The 15,192-nt window shown below is 47.6% G+C and overlaps 41 non-coding genes across 41 annotated transcripts; all 41 read left to right on the plus strand.

Moving 5' to 3' along the window:
* Positions 1-45: 45 nt before the first annotated feature.
* On the plus strand, positions 46-164 carry LOC145155277 (5S ribosomal RNA). Its single transcript, XR_013735726.1, has one exon. It is a non-coding gene; the product is annotated as a 5S ribosomal RNA (ribosomal RNA).
* Positions 165-395: 231 nt separating this feature from the next.
* LOC145145743 (5S ribosomal RNA) lies at positions 396-514 on the plus strand. Its single transcript, XR_013726701.1, has one exon. It is a non-coding gene; the product is annotated as a 5S ribosomal RNA (ribosomal RNA).
* A 228-nt stretch (positions 515-742) lies between these two features.
* Positions 743-861, plus strand: LOC145152937 (5S ribosomal RNA). The gene has a single exon (XR_013733461.1). It is a non-coding gene; the product is annotated as a 5S ribosomal RNA (ribosomal RNA).
* Positions 862-1,091: 230 nt separating this feature from the next.
* LOC145144251 (5S ribosomal RNA) lies at positions 1,092-1,210 on the plus strand. The gene has a single exon (XR_013725264.1). It is a non-coding gene; the product is annotated as a 5S ribosomal RNA (ribosomal RNA).
* Positions 1,211-1,437: 227 nt separating this feature from the next.
* LOC145153432 (5S ribosomal RNA) lies at positions 1,438-1,556 on the plus strand. The gene has a single exon (XR_013733941.1). It is a non-coding gene; the product is annotated as a 5S ribosomal RNA (ribosomal RNA).
* A 227-nt stretch (positions 1,557-1,783) lies between these two features.
* Positions 1,784-1,902, plus strand: LOC145152938 (5S ribosomal RNA). Its single transcript, XR_013733462.1, has one exon. It is a non-coding gene; the product is annotated as a 5S ribosomal RNA (ribosomal RNA).
* A 229-nt stretch (positions 1,903-2,131) lies between these two features.
* LOC145152422 (5S ribosomal RNA) lies at positions 2,132-2,250 on the plus strand. The gene has a single exon (XR_013732940.1). It is a non-coding gene; the product is annotated as a 5S ribosomal RNA (ribosomal RNA).
* Positions 2,251-2,479: 229 nt separating this feature from the next.
* Positions 2,480-2,598, plus strand: LOC145155608 (5S ribosomal RNA). Its single transcript, XR_013736039.1, has one exon. It is a non-coding gene; the product is annotated as a 5S ribosomal RNA (ribosomal RNA).
* Positions 2,599-2,827: 229 nt separating this feature from the next.
* On the plus strand, positions 2,828-2,946 carry LOC145144263 (5S ribosomal RNA). Its single transcript, XR_013725275.1, has one exon. It is a non-coding gene; the product is annotated as a 5S ribosomal RNA (ribosomal RNA).
* Positions 2,947-3,173: 227 nt separating this feature from the next.
* On the plus strand, positions 3,174-3,292 carry LOC145152939 (5S ribosomal RNA). The gene has a single exon (XR_013733463.1). It is a non-coding gene; the product is annotated as a 5S ribosomal RNA (ribosomal RNA).
* Positions 3,293-3,520: 228 nt separating this feature from the next.
* Positions 3,521-3,639, plus strand: LOC145144154 (5S ribosomal RNA). The gene has a single exon (XR_013725170.1). It is a non-coding gene; the product is annotated as a 5S ribosomal RNA (ribosomal RNA).
* A 228-nt stretch (positions 3,640-3,867) lies between these two features.
* LOC145144275 (5S ribosomal RNA) lies at positions 3,868-3,986 on the plus strand. Its single transcript, XR_013725286.1, has one exon. It is a non-coding gene; the product is annotated as a 5S ribosomal RNA (ribosomal RNA).
* A 228-nt stretch (positions 3,987-4,214) lies between these two features.
* Positions 4,215-4,333, plus strand: LOC145152940 (5S ribosomal RNA). The gene has a single exon (XR_013733464.1). It is a non-coding gene; the product is annotated as a 5S ribosomal RNA (ribosomal RNA).
* Positions 4,334-4,563: 230 nt separating this feature from the next.
* Positions 4,564-4,682, plus strand: LOC145137998 (5S ribosomal RNA). Its single transcript, XR_013721294.1, has one exon. It is a non-coding gene; the product is annotated as a 5S ribosomal RNA (ribosomal RNA).
* Positions 4,683-4,910: 228 nt separating this feature from the next.
* Positions 4,911-5,029, plus strand: LOC145144286 (5S ribosomal RNA). The gene has a single exon (XR_013725297.1). It is a non-coding gene; the product is annotated as a 5S ribosomal RNA (ribosomal RNA).
* A 225-nt stretch (positions 5,030-5,254) lies between these two features.
* Positions 5,255-5,373, plus strand: LOC145152941 (5S ribosomal RNA). The gene has a single exon (XR_013733465.1). It is a non-coding gene; the product is annotated as a 5S ribosomal RNA (ribosomal RNA).
* A 229-nt stretch (positions 5,374-5,602) lies between these two features.
* On the plus strand, positions 5,603-5,721 carry LOC145155360 (5S ribosomal RNA). Its single transcript, XR_013735805.1, has one exon. It is a non-coding gene; the product is annotated as a 5S ribosomal RNA (ribosomal RNA).
* A 229-nt stretch (positions 5,722-5,950) lies between these two features.
* On the plus strand, positions 5,951-6,069 carry LOC145155279 (5S ribosomal RNA). Its single transcript, XR_013735728.1, has one exon. It is a non-coding gene; the product is annotated as a 5S ribosomal RNA (ribosomal RNA).
* Positions 6,070-6,298: 229 nt separating this feature from the next.
* LOC145144297 (5S ribosomal RNA) lies at positions 6,299-6,417 on the plus strand. The gene has a single exon (XR_013725308.1). It is a non-coding gene; the product is annotated as a 5S ribosomal RNA (ribosomal RNA).
* A 227-nt stretch (positions 6,418-6,644) lies between these two features.
* LOC145152943 (5S ribosomal RNA) lies at positions 6,645-6,763 on the plus strand. Its single transcript, XR_013733467.1, has one exon. It is a non-coding gene; the product is annotated as a 5S ribosomal RNA (ribosomal RNA).
* Positions 6,764-6,992: 229 nt separating this feature from the next.
* LOC145144156 (5S ribosomal RNA) lies at positions 6,993-7,111 on the plus strand. Its single transcript, XR_013725172.1, has one exon. It is a non-coding gene; the product is annotated as a 5S ribosomal RNA (ribosomal RNA).
* A 228-nt stretch (positions 7,112-7,339) lies between these two features.
* Positions 7,340-7,458, plus strand: LOC145147062 (5S ribosomal RNA). The gene has a single exon (XR_013727978.1). It is a non-coding gene; the product is annotated as a 5S ribosomal RNA (ribosomal RNA).
* A 551-nt stretch (positions 7,459-8,009) lies between these two features.
* LOC145152944 (5S ribosomal RNA) lies at positions 8,010-8,128 on the plus strand. The gene has a single exon (XR_013733468.1). It is a non-coding gene; the product is annotated as a 5S ribosomal RNA (ribosomal RNA).
* Positions 8,129-8,358: 230 nt separating this feature from the next.
* Positions 8,359-8,477, plus strand: LOC145144308 (5S ribosomal RNA). Its single transcript, XR_013725320.1, has one exon. It is a non-coding gene; the product is annotated as a 5S ribosomal RNA (ribosomal RNA).
* A 229-nt stretch (positions 8,478-8,706) lies between these two features.
* LOC145144320 (5S ribosomal RNA) lies at positions 8,707-8,825 on the plus strand. The gene has a single exon (XR_013725332.1). It is a non-coding gene; the product is annotated as a 5S ribosomal RNA (ribosomal RNA).
* A 227-nt stretch (positions 8,826-9,052) lies between these two features.
* LOC145152945 (5S ribosomal RNA) lies at positions 9,053-9,171 on the plus strand. Its single transcript, XR_013733469.1, has one exon. It is a non-coding gene; the product is annotated as a 5S ribosomal RNA (ribosomal RNA).
* Positions 9,172-9,401: 230 nt separating this feature from the next.
* On the plus strand, positions 9,402-9,520 carry LOC145152423 (5S ribosomal RNA). The gene has a single exon (XR_013732941.1). It is a non-coding gene; the product is annotated as a 5S ribosomal RNA (ribosomal RNA).
* Positions 9,521-9,747: 227 nt separating this feature from the next.
* LOC145155280 (5S ribosomal RNA) lies at positions 9,748-9,866 on the plus strand. Its single transcript, XR_013735729.1, has one exon. It is a non-coding gene; the product is annotated as a 5S ribosomal RNA (ribosomal RNA).
* Positions 9,867-10,096: 230 nt separating this feature from the next.
* LOC145144332 (5S ribosomal RNA) lies at positions 10,097-10,215 on the plus strand. Its single transcript, XR_013725344.1, has one exon. It is a non-coding gene; the product is annotated as a 5S ribosomal RNA (ribosomal RNA).
* A 228-nt stretch (positions 10,216-10,443) lies between these two features.
* LOC145155281 (5S ribosomal RNA) lies at positions 10,444-10,562 on the plus strand. The gene has a single exon (XR_013735730.1). It is a non-coding gene; the product is annotated as a 5S ribosomal RNA (ribosomal RNA).
* Positions 10,563-11,111: 549 nt separating this feature from the next.
* Positions 11,112-11,230, plus strand: LOC145152946 (5S ribosomal RNA). The gene has a single exon (XR_013733470.1). It is a non-coding gene; the product is annotated as a 5S ribosomal RNA (ribosomal RNA).
* A 223-nt stretch (positions 11,231-11,453) lies between these two features.
* Positions 11,454-11,572, plus strand: LOC145155449 (5S ribosomal RNA). Its single transcript, XR_013735889.1, has one exon. It is a non-coding gene; the product is annotated as a 5S ribosomal RNA (ribosomal RNA).
* Positions 11,573-11,801: 229 nt separating this feature from the next.
* LOC145149543 (5S ribosomal RNA) lies at positions 11,802-11,920 on the plus strand. Its single transcript, XR_013730400.1, has one exon. It is a non-coding gene; the product is annotated as a 5S ribosomal RNA (ribosomal RNA).
* Positions 11,921-12,148: 228 nt separating this feature from the next.
* LOC145144344 (5S ribosomal RNA) lies at positions 12,149-12,267 on the plus strand. Its single transcript, XR_013725355.1, has one exon. It is a non-coding gene; the product is annotated as a 5S ribosomal RNA (ribosomal RNA).
* A 229-nt stretch (positions 12,268-12,496) lies between these two features.
* On the plus strand, positions 12,497-12,615 carry LOC145144356 (5S ribosomal RNA). The gene has a single exon (XR_013725366.1). It is a non-coding gene; the product is annotated as a 5S ribosomal RNA (ribosomal RNA).
* Positions 12,616-12,842: 227 nt separating this feature from the next.
* On the plus strand, positions 12,843-12,961 carry LOC145152947 (5S ribosomal RNA). Its single transcript, XR_013733471.1, has one exon. It is a non-coding gene; the product is annotated as a 5S ribosomal RNA (ribosomal RNA).
* A 230-nt stretch (positions 12,962-13,191) lies between these two features.
* Positions 13,192-13,310, plus strand: LOC145152424 (5S ribosomal RNA). Its single transcript, XR_013732942.1, has one exon. It is a non-coding gene; the product is annotated as a 5S ribosomal RNA (ribosomal RNA).
* Positions 13,311-13,537: 227 nt separating this feature from the next.
* Positions 13,538-13,656, plus strand: LOC145155282 (5S ribosomal RNA). The gene has a single exon (XR_013735731.1). It is a non-coding gene; the product is annotated as a 5S ribosomal RNA (ribosomal RNA).
* A 230-nt stretch (positions 13,657-13,886) lies between these two features.
* LOC145144368 (5S ribosomal RNA) lies at positions 13,887-14,005 on the plus strand. The gene has a single exon (XR_013725377.1). It is a non-coding gene; the product is annotated as a 5S ribosomal RNA (ribosomal RNA).
* A 228-nt stretch (positions 14,006-14,233) lies between these two features.
* Positions 14,234-14,352, plus strand: LOC145155283 (5S ribosomal RNA). The gene has a single exon (XR_013735732.1). It is a non-coding gene; the product is annotated as a 5S ribosomal RNA (ribosomal RNA).
* A 549-nt stretch (positions 14,353-14,901) lies between these two features.
* LOC145152948 (5S ribosomal RNA) lies at positions 14,902-15,020 on the plus strand. The gene has a single exon (XR_013733472.1). It is a non-coding gene; the product is annotated as a 5S ribosomal RNA (ribosomal RNA).
* The last annotated feature ends 172 nt before the right edge of the window (positions 15,021-15,192 follow it).

The following is a 15,192-nucleotide window of genomic DNA, read 5'->3' on the forward strand; positions in this document are numbered from 1 at the left end:
CTGCGTCTTTTAAGACATACAAGCAATAAGCATGGATAGTATTTCGGGTGCGATCATACCAGCACTAATGCACCGGATCCCATCAGAACTCCGCAGTTAAGCGTGCTTGGGCGAGAGTGGTACTAGGATGGGTGACCCCCTGGGAAGTCCTCGTGTTGCACCCCCCTTTTTCGTTGTCCGTTTGCGTTTTTTTAGATTTTACGTGCGGTTTTTTTTTTGTTTTTTTTTTCTTTCTTGCTATTTCTATGCTCGGGTGGCCTCCGTTTCATGGTTCATGGTCTTCGTATTTTTGGAACGGAGCCGATCGGTCACGTGGGTCCCACGCCTCGCGTACGAAAACAAAGGAGGTTCTGCGTCTTTTAAGACATACAAGCAATAAGCATGGATAGTAATTCGGGTGCGATCATACCAGCACTAATGCACCGGATCCTATCAGAACTCTGCAGTTAAGCGTGCTTGGGCGAGAGTAGTACTAGGATGGGTGACCCCCTGGGAAGTCCTCGTGTTGCACCCCCCTTTTTCGTTGTCCGTTTGCGTTTTTTTAGATTTTACGTGCGGTTTTTTTTTGTTTTTTTTCTTTCTTGCTATTTCTATGCTCGGGTGGCCTCCGCTTCATGGTTGATGGTTTTCGTATTTTTGGAACGGAGCCGATCGGTCACGTGGGTCCCACGCCTCGCGTACGAAAACAAAGGAGGTTCTGTGTCTTTTAAGACATACAAGCAATAAGCATGGACAGTATTTCGGGTGCGATCATACCAGCACTAATGCACCGGATCCCATCAGAACTCCGCAGTTAAGCGTGCTTGGGCGAGAGTAGTACTAGGATGGGTGACCCCATGGGAAGTCCTCGTGTTGCACCCCGCTTTTTCGTTGTCCGTTTGCGTTTTTTTAGATTTTACGTGCGGTTTTTTTTTTGTTTTTTTTTCTTTCTTGCTATTTCTATGCTCGGGTGGCCTCCGTTTCATGGTTCATGGTCTTCGTATTTTTGGAACGGAGCCGATCGGTCACGTGGGTCCCACGTCTCGCGTACGAAAACAAAGGAGGTTCTGCGTCTTTTAAGACATACAAGCAATAAGCATGGATAGTATTTCGGGTGCGATCATACCAGCACTAATGCACCGGATCCCATCAGAACTCCGCAGTTAAGCGTGCTTGGGCGAGAGTAGTACTAGGATGGGTGACCCCCTGGGAAGTCCTCGTGTTGCACCCCCCTTTTTCGTTGTCCGTTTGCGTTTTTTTAGATTTTACGTGCGGTTTTTTTTGTTTTTTTTCTTTCTTGCTATTTCTATGCTCGGGTGGCCTCCGCTTCATGGTTGATGGTTTTCGTATTTTTGGAACGGAGCCGATCGGTCACGTGGGTTCCACGCCTCGCGTACGAAAACAAAGGAGGTTCTGCGTCTTTTAAGACATAAAAGCAATAAGCATGGATAGTATTTCGGGTGCGATCATACCAGCACTAATGCACCGGATCCCATCAGAACTCCGCAGTTAAGCGTGCTTGGGCGAGAGTAGTACTAGGATGGGTGACCCCTTGGGAAGTCCTCGTGTTGCACCCCCCCTTTTTCGTTGTCCGTTTGCGTTTTTTTAGATTTTACGTGCGGTTTTTTTTTGTTTTTTTTTTCTTGCTATTTCTATGCTCGGGTGGCCTCCGTTTCATGGTTCATGGTCTTCGTATTTTTGGAACGGAGCCGATCGGTCACGTGGGTCCCACGCCTCGCGTACGAAAACAAAGGAGGTTCTGTGTCTTTTAAGACATACAAGCAATAAGCATGGACAGTATTTCGGGTGCGATCATACCAGCACTAATGCACCGGATCCCATCAGAACTCCGCAGTTAAGCGTGCTTGGGCGAGAGTAGTACTAGGATGGGTGACCCCATGGGAAGTCCTCGTGTTGCACCCCCCTTTTTCGTTGTCCGTTTGCGTTTTTTTAGATTTTACTTGCGGTTTTTTTTTGTTTTTTTTTCTTTCTTGCTATTTCTATGCTCGGGTGGCCTCCGCTTCATGGTTGATGGTCTTCGTATTTTTGGAACGGAGCTGATCGGTCACGTGGGTCCCACGCCTCGCGTACGAAAACAAAGGAGGTTCTGCGTCTTTTAAGACATACCAGCAATAAGCATGGATAGTATTTCGGGTGCGATCATACCAGCACTAATGCACCGGATCCCATCAGAACTCCGTAGTTAAGCGTGCTTGGGCGAGAGTAGTACTAGGATGGGTGACCCCCTGGGAAGTCCTCGTGTTGCACCCCCCTTTTTCGTTGTCCGTTTGCGTTTTTTTAGATTTTACGTGCGGTTTTTTTTTGTTTTTTTTTCTTTCTTGCTATTTCTATGCTCGGGTGGCCTCCGTTTCATGGTTCATGGTCTTCGTATTTTTGGAACGGAGCCGATCGGTCACGTGGGTCCCACGCCTCGCGTACGAAAACAAAGGAGGTTCTGCGTCTTTTAAGACATACAAGCAATAAGCATGGATAGTATTTCGGGTGCGATCATACCAGCACTAATGCACCGGATCCCATCAGAACTCCGTAGTTAAGCGTGCTTGGGCGAGAGTGGTACTAGGATGGGTGACCCCCTGGGAAGTCCTCGTGTTGCACCCCCCTTTTTCGTTGTCCGTTTGCGTTTTTTTAGATTTTACGTGCGGTTTTTTTTTGTTTTTTTTTCTTTCTTGCTATTTCTATGCTCGGGTGGCCTCCGCTTCATGGTTGATGGTTTTCGTATTTTTGGAACGGAGCCGATCGGTCACGTGGGTTCCACGCCTCGCGTACGAAAACAAAGGAGGTTCTGCGTCTTTTAAGACATAAAAGCAATAAGCATGGATAGTATTTCGGGTGCGATCATACCAGCACTAATGCACCGGATCCCATCAGAACTCCGCAGTTAAGCGTGCTTGGGCGAGAGTAGTACTAGGATGGGTGACCCCCTGGGAAGTCCTCGTGTTGCACCCCCAATTTTTCGTTGTCCGTTTGCGTTTTTTTAGATTTTACGTGCTGTTTTTTTTTGTTTTTTTTTTCTTGCTATTTCTATGCTCGGGTGGCCTCCGTTTCATGGTTCATGGTCTTCGTATTTTTGGAACGGAGCCGATCGGTCACGTGGGTCCCACGCCTCGCGTACGAAAACAAAGGAGGTTCTGTGTCTTTTAAGACATACAAACAATAAGCATGGACAGTATTTCGGGTGCGATCATACCAGCACTAATGCACCGGATCCCATCAGAACTCCGCAGTTAAGCGTGCTTGGGCGAGAGTAGTACTAGGATGGGTGACCCCATGGGAAGTCCTCGTGTTGCACCCCCTTTTTCGTTGTCCGTTTGCGTTTTTTTAGATTTTACGTGCGGTTTTTTTTTGTTTTTTTTTCTTTCTTGCTATTTCTATGCTCGGGTGGCCTCCGCTTCATGGTTGATGGTCTTCGTATTTTTGGAACGGAGCTGATCGGTCACGTGGGTCCCACGCCTCGCGTACGAAAACAAAGGAGTTTCTGCGTCTTTTAAGACATACAAGCAATAAGCATGGATAGTATTTTGGGTGAGATCATACCAGCACTAATGCACCGGATCCCATCAGAACTCCGCAGTTAAGCGTGCTTGGGCGAGAGTAGTACTAGGATGGGTGACCCCCTGGGAAGTCCTCGTGTTGCACCCCCCTTTTTCGTTGTCCGTTTGCGTTTTTTTAGATTTTACGTGCGGTTTTTTTTGTTTTTTTTTCTTTCTTGCTATTTCTATGCTCGGGTGGCCTCCGTTTCATGGTTCATGGTCTTCGTATTTTTGGAACGGAGCCGATCGGTCACGTGGGTCCCACGCCTCGCGTACGAAAACAAAGGAGGTTCTGCGTCTTTTAAGACATACAAGCAATAAGCATGGATAGTATTTCGGGTGCGATCATACCAGCACTAATGCACCGGATCCCATCAGAACTCCGCAGTTAAGCGTGCTTGGGCGAGAGTAGTACTAGGATGGGTGACCCCCTGGGAAGTCCTCGTGTTGCACCCCCCTTTTTCGTTGTCCGTTTGCGTTTTTTTAGATTTTACGTGCGGTTTTTTTTTGTTTTTTTTCTTTCTTGCTATTTCTATGCTCGGGTGGCCTCCGCTTCATGGTTGATGGTTTTCGTATTTTTGGAACGGAGCCGATCGGTCACGTGGGTCCCACGCCTCGCGTACGAAAACAAAGGAGGTTCTGTGTCTTTTAAGACATACAAGCAATAAGCATGGACAGTATTTCGGGTGCGATCATACCAGCACTAATGCACCGGATCCCATCAGAACTCCGCAGTTAAGCGTGCTTGGGCGAGAGTAGTACTAGGATGGGTGACCCCATGGGAAGTCCTCGTGTTGCACCCCGCTTTTTCGTTGTCCGTTTGCGTTTTTTTAGATTTTACGTGCGGTTTTTTTTTTGTTTTTTTTTCTTTCTTGCTATTTCTATGCTCGGGTGGCCTCCGTTTCATGGTTCATGGTCTTCGTATTTTTGGAACGGAGCCGATCGGTCACGTGGGTCCCACGTCTCGCGTACGAAAACAAAGGAGGTTCTGCGTCTTTTAAGACATACAAGCAATAAGCATGGATCGTATTTCGGGTGCGATCATACCAGCACTAATGCACCGGATCCTATCAGAACTCCGCAGTTAAGCGTGCTTGGGCGAGAGTAGTACTAGGATGGGTGACCCCCTGGGAAGTCCTCGTGTTGCACCCCCCTTTTTCGTTGTCCGTTTGCGTTTTTTTAGATTTTACGTGCGGTTTTTTTTTGTTTTTTTTCTTTCTTGCTATTTCTATGCTCGGGTGGCCTCCGCTTCATGGTTGATGGTTTTCGTATTTTTGGAACGGAGCCGATCGGTCACGTGGGTTCAACGCCTCGCGTACGAAAACAAAGGAGGTTCTGCGTCTTTTAAGACATAAAAGCAATAAGCATGGATAGTATTTCGGGTGCGATCATACCAGCACTAATGCACCGGATCCCATCAGAACTCCGCAGTTAAGCGTGCTTGGGCGAGAGTAGTACTAGGATGGGTGACCCCCTGGGAAGTCCTCGTGTTGCACCCCCCTTTTTCGTTGTCCGTTTGCGTTTTTTTAGATTTTACGTGCGGTTTTTTTTTGTTTTTTTTTCTTGCTATTTCTATGCTCGGGTGGCCTCCGTTTCATGGTTCATGGTCTTCGTATTTTTGGAACGGAGCCGATCGGTCACGTGGGTCCCACGCCTCGCGTACGAAAACAAAGGAGGTTCTGTGTCTTTTAAGACATACAAGCAATAAGCATGGACAGTATTTCGGGTGCGATCATACCAGCACTAATGCACCGGATCCCATCAGAACTCCGCAGTTAAGCGTGCTTGGGCGAGAGTAGTACTAGGATGGGTGACCCCATGGGAAGTCCTCGTGTTGCACCCCCCTTTTTCGTTGTCCGTTTGCGTTTTTTTAGATTTTACGTGCGGTTTTTTTTTGTTTTTTTTTCTTTCTTGCTATTTCTATGCTCGGGTGGCCTCCGCTTCATGGTTGATGGTCTTCGTATTTTTGGAACGGAGCTGATCGGTCACGTGGGTCCCACGCCTCGCGTACGAAAACAAAGGAGGTTCTGCGTCTTTTAAGACATACCAGCAATAAGCATGGATAGTATTTCGGGTGCGATCATACCAGCACTAATGCACCGGATCCCATCAGAACTCCGTAGTTAAGCGTGCTTGGGCGAGAGTAGTACTAGGATGGGTGGCCCCCTGGGAAGTCCTCGTGTTGCACCCCCCTTTTTCGTTGTCCGTTTGCGTTTTTTTAGATTTTACGTGCGGTTTTTTTTTGTTTTTTTTTCTTTCTTGCTATTTCTATGCTCGGGTGGCCTCCGTTTCATGGTTCATGGTCTTCGTATTTTTGGAACGGAGCCGATCGGTCACGTGGGTCCCACGCCTCGCGTACGAAAACAAAGGAGGTTCTGCGTCTTTTAAGACATACAAGCAATAAGCATGGATAGTATTTCGGGTGCGATCATACCAGCACTAATGCACCGGATCCCATCAGAACTCCGCAGTTAAGCGTGCTTGGGCGAGAGTGGTACTAGGATGGGTGACCCCCTGGGAAGTCCTCGTGTTGCACCCCCCTTTTTCGTTGTCCGTTTGCGTTTTTTTAGATTTTACGTGCGGTTTTTTTTTGTTTTTTTTTCTTTCTTGCTATTTCTATGCTCGGGTGGCCTCCGCTTCATGGTTGATGGTTTTCGTATTTTTGGAACGGAGCCGATCGGTCACGTGGGTTCCACGCCTCGCGTACGAAAACAAAGGAGGTTCTGCATCTTTTAAGACATAAAAGCAATAAGCATGGATAGTATTTCGGGTGCGATCATACCAGCACTAATGCACCGGATCCCATCAGAACTCCGCAGTTAAGCGTGCTTGGGCGAGAGTAGTACTAGGATGGGTGACCCCCTGGGAAGTCCTCGTGTTGCACCCCCAATTTTTCGTTGTCCGTTTGCGTTTTTTTAGATTTTACGTGCTGTTTTTTTTTGTTTTTTTTTTCTTGCTATTTCTATGCTCGGGTGGCCTCCGTTTCATGGTTCATGGTCTTCGTATTTTTGGAACGGAGCCGATCGGTCACGTGGGTCCCACGCCTCGCGTACGAAAACAAAGGAGGTTCTGTGTCTTTTAAGACATACAAACAATAAGCATGGACAGTATTTCGGGTGCGATCATACCAGCACTAATGCACCGGATCCCATCAGAACTCCGCAGTTAAGCGTGCTTGGGCGAGAGTAGTACTAGGATGGGTGACCCCATGGGAAGTCCTCGTGTTGCACCCCCCTTTTTCGTTGTCCGTTTGCGTTTTTTTAGATTTTACGTGCGGTTTTTTTTTGTTTTTTTTTCTTTCTTGCTATTTCTATGCTCGGGTGGCCTCCGCTTCATGGTTGATGGTCTTCGTATTTTTGGAACGGAGCTGATCGGTCACGTGGGTCCCACGCCTCGCGTACGAAAACAAAGGAGTTTCTGCGTCTTTTAAGACATACAAGCAATAAGCATGGATAGTATTTTGGGTGAGATCATACCAGCACTAATGCACCGGATCCCATCAGAACTCCGCAGTTAAGCGTGCTTGGGCGAGAGTAGTACTAGGATGGGTGACCCCCTGGGAAGTCCTCGTGTTGCACCCCCCTTTTTCGTTGTCCGTTTGCGTTTTTTTAGATTTTACGTGCGGTTTTTTTTGTTTTTTTTTCTTTCTTGCTATTTCTATGCTCGGGTGGCCTCCGTTTCATGGTTCATGGTCTTCGTATTTTTGGAACGGAGCCGATCGGTCACGTGGGTCCCACGCCTCGCGTACGAAAACAAAGGAGGTTCTGCGTCTTTTAAGACATACAAGCAATAAGCATGGATAGTATTTCGGGTGCGATCATACCAGCACTAATGCACCGGATCCCATCAGAACTCCGCAGTTAAGCGTGTTTGGGCGAGAGTGGTACTAGGATGGGTGACCCCCTGGGAAGTCTTCGTGTTGCACCCCCCTTTTTCGTTGTCCGTTTGCGTTTTTTTAGATTTTACGTGCGGTTTTTTTTTTTGTTTTTTTTTTCTTTCTTGCTATTTCTATGCTCGGGTGGCCTCCGTTTCATGGTTCATGGTCTTCGTATTTTTGGAACGGAGCTGATCGGTCACGTGGGTCCCACGCCTCGCGTACGAAAACAAAGGAGGTTCTGCGTCTTTTAAGACATACAAGCAATACGCATGGAAAGTATTTCGGGTGCGATCATCAGAACTCCGCAGTTAAGCGTGCTTGGGCGAGAGTAGTACTAGGATGGGTGACCCCCTGGGAAGTCCTCGTGTTGCACCCCCCTTTTTCGTTGTCCGTTTGCGTTTTTTTAGATTTTACGTGCGGTTTTTTTTTGTTTTTTTTTTCTTGCTATTTCTATGCTCGGGTGGCCTCCGTTTCATGGTTCATGGTCTTCGTATTTTTGGAACGGAGCCGATCGGTCACGTGGGTCCCACGCCTCGCGTACGAAAACAAAGGAGGTTCTGTGTCTTTTAAGACATACAAGCAATAAGCATGGACAGTATTTCGGGTGCGATCATACCAGCACTAATGCACCGGATCCCATCAGAACTCCGCAGTTAAGCGTGCTTGGGCGAGAGTAGTACTAGGATGGGTGACCCCATGGGAAGTCCTCGTGTTGCACCCCGCTTTTTCGTTGTCCGTTTGCGTTTTTTTAGATTTTACGTGCGGTTTTTTTTTTGTTTTTTTTTCTTTCTTGCTATTTCTATGCTCGGGTGGCCTCCGTTTCATGGTTCATGGTCTTCGTATTTTTGGAACGGAGCCGATCGGTCACGTGGGTCCCACGTCTCGCGTACGAAAACAAAGGAGGTTCTGCGTCTTTTAAGACATACAAGCAATAAGCATGGATAGTATTTCGGGTGCGATCATACCAGCACTAATGCACCGGATCCCATCAGAACTCCGCAGTTAAGCGTGCTTGGGCGAGAGTAGTACTAGGATGGGTGACCCCCTGGGAAGTCCTCGTGTTGCACCCCCCTTTTTCGTTGTCCGTTTGCGTTTTTTTAGATTTTACGTGCGGTTTTTTTTTGTTTTTTTTTCTTTCTTGCTATTTCTATGCTCGGGTGGCCTCCGCTTCATGGTTGATGGTTTTCGTATTTTTGGAACGGAGCCGATCGGTCACGTGGGTTCCACGCCTCGCGTACGAAAACAAAGGAGGTTCTGCGTCTTTTAAGACATAAAAGCAATAAGCATGGATAGTATTTCGGGTGCGATCATACCAGCACTAATGCACCGGATCCCATCAGAACTCCGCAGTTAAGCGTGCTTGGGCGAGAGTAGTACTAGGATGGGTGACCCCCTGGGAAGTCCTCGTGTTGCACCCCCCCTTTTTCGTTGTCCGTTTGCGTTTTTTTAGATTTTACGTGCGGTTTTTTTTTGTTTTTTTTTTCTTGCTATTTCTATGCTCGGGTGGCCTCCGTTTCATGGTTCATGGTCTTCGTATTTTTGGAACGGAGCCGATCGGTCACGTGGGTCCCACGCCTCGCGTACGAAAACAAAGGAGGTTCTGTGTCTTTTAAGACATACAAGCAATAAGCATGGACAGTATTTCGGGTGCGATCATACCAGCACTAATGCACCGGATCCCATCAGAACTCCGCAGTTAAGCGTGCTTGGGCGAGAGTAGTACTAGGATGGGTGACCCCATGGGAAGTCCTCGTGTTGCACCCCCCTTTTTCGTTGTCCGTTTGCGTTTTTTTAGATTTTACGTGCGGTTTTTTTTTGTTTTTTTTTTCTTTCTTGCTATTTCTATGCTCGGGTGGCCTCCGCTTCATGGTTGATGGTCTTCGTATTTTTGGAACGGAGCTGATCGGTCACGTGGGTCCCACGCCTCGCGTACGAAAACAAAGGAGGTTCTGCGTCTTTTAAGACATACAAGCAATAAGCATGGATAGTATTTCGGGTGCGATCATACCAGCACTAATGCACCGGATCCCATCAGAACTCCGTAGTTAAGCGTGCTTGGGCGAGAGTAGTACTAGGATGGGTGACCCCCTGGGAAGTCCTCGTGTTGCACCCCCTTTTTCGTTGTCCGTTTGCGTTTTTTTAGATTTTACGTGCGGTTTTTTTTGTTTTTTTTTCTTTCTTGCTATTTCTATGCTCGGGTGGCCTCCGTTTCATGGTTCATGGTCTTCGTATTTTTGGAACGGAGCCGATCGGTCACGTGGGTCCCACGCCTCGCGTACGAAAACAAAGGAGGTTCTGCGTCTTTTAAGACATACAAGCAATAAGCATGGATAGTATTTCGGGTGCGATCATACCAGCACTAATGCACCGGATCCCATCAGAACTCCGCAGTTAAGCGTGCTTGGGCGAGAGTGGTACTAGGATGGGTGACCCCCTGGGAAGTCCTCGTGTTGCACCCCCCTTTTTCGTTGTCCGTTTGCGTTTTTTTAGATTTTACGTGCGGTTTTTTTTTGTTTTTTTTTTCTTTCTTGCTATTTCTATGCTCGGGTGGCCTCCGCTTCATGGTTGATGGTTTTCGTATTTTTGGAACGGAGCCGATCGGTCACGTGGGTTCCACGCCTCGCGTACGAAAACAAAGGAGGTTCTGCGTCTTTTAAGACATAAAAGCAATAAGCATGGATAGTATTTCGGGTGCGATCATACCAGCACTAATGCACCGGATCCCATCAGAACTCCGCAGTTAAGCGTGCTTGGGCGAGAGTAGTACTAGGATGGGTGACCCCCTGGGAAGTCCTCGTGTTGCACCCCCCTTTTTCGTTGTCCGTTTGCGTTTTTTTAGATTTTACGTGCGGTTTTTTTTGTTTTTTTTTCTTTCTTGCTATTTCTATGCTCGGGTGGCCTCCGTTTCATGGTTCATGGTCTTCGTATTTTTGGAACGGAGCCGATCGGTCACGTGGGTCCCACGCCTCGCGTACGAAAACAAAGGAGGTTCTGCGTCTTTTAAGACATACAAGCAATAAGCATGGATAGTATTTCGGGTGCGATCATACCAGCACTAATGCACCGGATCCCATCAGAACTCCGCAGTTAAGCGTGCTTGGGCGAGAGTGGTACTAGGATGGGTGACCCCCTGGGAAGTCCTCGTGTTGCACCCCCCTTTTTCGTTGTCCGTTTGCGTTTTTTTAGGTTTTACGTGCGGTTTTTTTTTTGTTTTTTTTTCTTTCTTGCTATTTCTATGCTCGGGTGGCCTCCGTTTCATGGTTCATGGTCTTCGTATTTTTGGAACGGAGCTGATCGGTCACGTGGGTCCCACGCCTCGCGTACGAAAACAAAGGAGGTTCTGCGTCTTTTAAGACATACAAGCAATAAGCATGAACAGTATTTCGGGTGCGATCATCAGAACTCCGCAGTTAAGCGTGCTTGGGCGAGAGTAGTACTAGGATGGGTGACCCCCTGGGAAGTCCTCGTGTTGCACCCCCCTTTTTCGTTGTCCGTTTGCGTTTTTTTAGATTTTACGTGCGGTTTTTTTTTGTTTTTTTTTTCTTGCTATTTCTATGCTCGGGTGGCCTCCGTTTCATGGTTCATGGTCTTCGTATTTTTGGAACGGAGCCGATCGGTCACGTGGGTCCCACGCCTCGCGTACGAAAACAAAGGAGGTTCTGTGTCTTTTAAGACATACAAGCAATAAGCATGGACAGTATTTCGGGTGCGATCATACCAGCACTAATGCACCGGATCCCATCAGAACTCCGCAGTTAAGCGTGCTTGGGCGAGAGTAGTACTAGGATGGGTGACCCCATGGGAAGTCCTCGTGTTGCACCCCCTTTTTCGTTGTCCGTTTGCGTTTTTTTAGATTTTACGTGCGGTTTTTTTTTTTTTTCTTTCTTGCTATTTCTATGCTCGGGTGGCCTCCGCTTCATGGTTGATGGTCTTCGTATTTTTGGAACGGAGCTGATCGGTCACGTGGGTCCTACGCCTCGCGTACGAAAACAAAGGAGTTTCTGCGTCTTTTAAGACATACAAGCAATAAGCATGGATAGTATTTTGGGTGCGATCGTACCAGCACTAATGCACCGGATCCCATCAGAACTCCGCAGTTAAGCGTGCTTGGGCGAGAGTAGTACTAGGATGGGTGACCCCCTGGGAAGTCCTCGTGTTGCACCCCCCTTTTTCGTTGTCCGTTTGCGTTTTTTTAGATTTTACGTGCGTTTTTTTTTTGTTTTTTTTTCTTTCTTGCTATTTCTATGCTCGGGTGGCCTCCGCTTCGTGGTTGATGGTTTTCGTATTTTTGGAACGGAGACGATCGGTCACGTGGGTTCCACGCCTCGCGTACGAAAACAAAGGAGGTTCTGCGTCTTTTAAGACATAAAAGCAATAAGCATGGATAGTATTTCGGGTGCGATCATACCAGCACTAATGCACCAGATCCCATCAGAACTCCGCAATTAAGCGTGCTTGGGCGAGAGTAGTACTAGGATTGGTGACCCCCTGGGAAGTCCTCGTGTTGCACCCCCCTTTTTCGTTGTCCGTTTGCGTTTTTTTAGATTTTACGTGCGGTTTTTTTTTGTTTTTTTTTCTTTCTTGCTATTCTATGCTCGGGTGGCCTCCGTTTCATGGTTCATGGTCTTCGTATTTTTGGAACGGAGCCGATCGGTCACGTGGGTCCCACGTCTCGCGTACGAAAACAAAGGAGGTTCTGCGTCTTTTAAGACATACAAGCAATAAGCATGGATAGTATTTCGGGTGCGATCATACCAGCACTAATGCACCGGATCCCATCAGAACTCCGCAGTTAAGCGTGCTTGGGCGAGAGTAGTACTAGGATGGGTGACCCCCTGGGAAGTCCTCGTGTTGCACCCCCCTTTTTCGTTGTCCGTTTGCGTTTTTTTAGATTTTACGTGCGGTTTTTTTTTGTTTTTTTTTCTTTCTTGCTATTTCTATGCTCGGGTGGCCTCCGCTTCATGGTTGATGGTTTTCGTATTTTTGGAACGGAGCCGATCGGTCACGTGGGTTCCACGCCTCGCGTACGAAAACAAAGGAGGTTCTGCGTCTTTTAAGACATAAAAGCAATAAGCATGGATAGTATTTCGGGTGCGATCATACCAGCACTAATGCACCGGATCCCATCAGAACTCCGCAGTTAAGCGTGCTTGGGCGAGAGTAGTACTAGGATGGGTGACCCCCTGGGAAGTCCTCGTGTTGCACCCCCCCTTTTTCGTTGTCCGTTTGCGTTTTTTTAGATTTTACGTGCGGTTTTTTTTTGTTTTTTTTTTCTTGCTATTTCTATGCTCGGGTGGCCTCCGTTTCATGGTTCATGGTCTTCGTATTTTTGGAACGGAGCCGATCGGTCACGTGGGTCCCACGCCTCGCGTACGAAAACAAAGGAGGTTCTGTGTCTTTTAAGACATACAAGCAATAAGCATGGACAGTATTTCGGGTGCGATCATACCAGCACTAATGCACCGGATCCCATCAGAACTCCGCAGTTAAGCGTGCTTGGGCGAGAGTAGTACTAGGATGGGTGACCCCATGGGAAGTCCTCGTGTTGCACCCCCCTTTTTCGTTGTCCGTTTGCGTTTTTTTAGATTTTACGTGCGGTTTTTTTTTGTTTTTTTTTTCTTTCTTGCTATTTCTATGCTCGGGTGGCCTCCGCTTCATGGTTGATGGTCTTCGTATTTTTGGAACGGAGCTGATCGGTCACGTGGGTCCCACGCCTCGCGTACGAAAACAAAGGAGGTTCTGCGTCTTTTAAGACATACAAGCAATAAGCATGGATAGTATTTCGGGTGCGATCATACCAGCACTAATGCACCGGATCCCATCAGAACTCCGTAGTTAAGCGTGCTTGGGCGAGAGTAGTACTAGGATGGGTGACCCCCTGGGAAGTCCTCGTGTTGCACCCCCTTTTTCGTTGTCCGTTTGCGTTTTTTTAGATTTTACGTGCGGTTTTTTTTGTTTTTTTTTCTTTCTTGCTATTTCTATGCTCGGGTGGCCTCCGTTTCATGGTTCATGGTCTTCGTATTTTTGGAACGGAGCCGATCGGTCACGTGGGTCCCACGCCTCGCGTACGAAAACAAAGGAGGTTCTGCGTCTTTTAAGACATACAAGCAATAAGCATGGATAGTATTTCGGGTGCGATCATACCAGCACTAATGCACCGGATCCCATCAGAACTCCGCAGTTAAGCGTGCTTGGGCGAGAGTGGTACTAGGATGGGTGACCCCCTGGGAAGTCCTCGTGTTGCACCCCCCTTTTTCGTTGTCCGTTTGCGTTTTTTTAGATTTTACGTGCGGTTTTTTTTTGTTTTTTTTTTCTTTCTTGCTATTTCTATGCTCGGGTGGCCTCCGCTTCATGGTTGATGGTTTTCGTATTTTTGGAACGGAGCCGATCGGTCACGTGGGTTCCACGCCTCGCGTACGAAAACAAAGGAGGTTCTGCGTCTTTTAAGACATAAAAGCAATAAGCATGGATAGTATTTCGGGTGCGATCATACCAGCACTAATGCACCGGATCCCATCAGAACTCCGCAGTTAAGCGTGCTTGGGCGAGAGTAGTACTAGGATGGGTGACCCCCTGGGAAGTCCTCGTGTTGCACCCCCCTTTTTCGTTGTCCGTTTGCGTTTTTTTAGATTTTACGTGCGGTTTTTTTTGTTTTTTTTTCTTTCTTGCTATTTCTATGCTCGGGTGGCCTCCGTTTCATGGTTCATGGTCTTCGTATTTTTGGAACGGAGCCGATCGGTCACGTGGGTCCCACGCCTCGCGTACGAAAACAAAGGAGGTTCTGCGTCTTTTAAGACATACAAGCAATAAGCATGGATAGTATTTCGGGTGCGATCATACCAGCACTAATGCACCGGATCCCATCAGAACTCCGCAGTTAAGCGTGCTTGGGCGAGAGTGGTACTAGGATGGGTGACCCCCTGGGAAGTCCTCGTGTTGCACCCCCCTTTTTCGTTGTCCGTTTGCGTTTTTTTAGGTTTTACGTGCGGTTTTTTTTTTGTTTTTTTTTCTTTCTTGCTATTTCTATGCTCGGGTGGCCTCCGTTTCATGGTTCATGGTCTTCGTATTTTTGGAACGGAGCTGATCGGTCACGTGGGTCCCACGCCTCGCGTACGAAAACAAAGGAGGTTCTGCGTCTTTTAAGACATACAAGCAATAAGCATGAACAGTATTTCGGGTGCGATCATCAGAACTCCGCAGTTAAGCGTGCTTGGGCGAGAGTAGTACTAGGATGGGTGACCCCCTGGGAAGTCCTCGTGTTGCACCCCCCTTTTTCGTTGTCCGTTTGCGTTTTTTTAGATTTTACGTGCGGTTTTTTTTTGTTTTTTTTTTCTTGCTATTTCTATGCTCGGGTGGCCTCCGTTTCATGGTTCATGGTCTTCGTATTTTTGGAACGGAGCCGATCGGTCACGTGGGTCCCACGCCTCGCGTACGAAAACAAAGGAGGTTCTGTGTCTTTTAAGACATACAAGCAATAAGCATGGACAGTATTTCGGGTGCGATCATACCAGCACTAATGCACCGGATCCCATCAGAACTCCGCAGTTAAGCGTGCTTGGGCGAGAGTAGTACTAGGATGGGTGACCCCATGGGAAGTCCTCGTGTTGCACCCCCTTTTTCGTTGTCCGTTTGCGTTTTTTTAGATTTTACGTGCGGTTTTTTTTTTTTTTCTTTCTTGCTATTTCTATGCTCGGGTGGCCTCCGCTTCATGGTTGATGGTCTTCGTATTTTTGGAACGGAGCTGATCGGTCACGTGGGTCCTACGCCTCGCGTACGAAAACAAAG

The sequence above is a fragment of the Lactuca virosa genome, chromosome 1 (assembly GCF_052849685.1).
Source record: "Lactuca virosa cultivar CGN04683 chromosome 1, Lactuca_virosa_CGN04683_v6, whole genome shotgun sequence".
Classification (NCBI taxonomy): domain Eukaryota; kingdom Viridiplantae; phylum Streptophyta; class Magnoliopsida; order Asterales; family Asteraceae; genus Lactuca; species Lactuca virosa.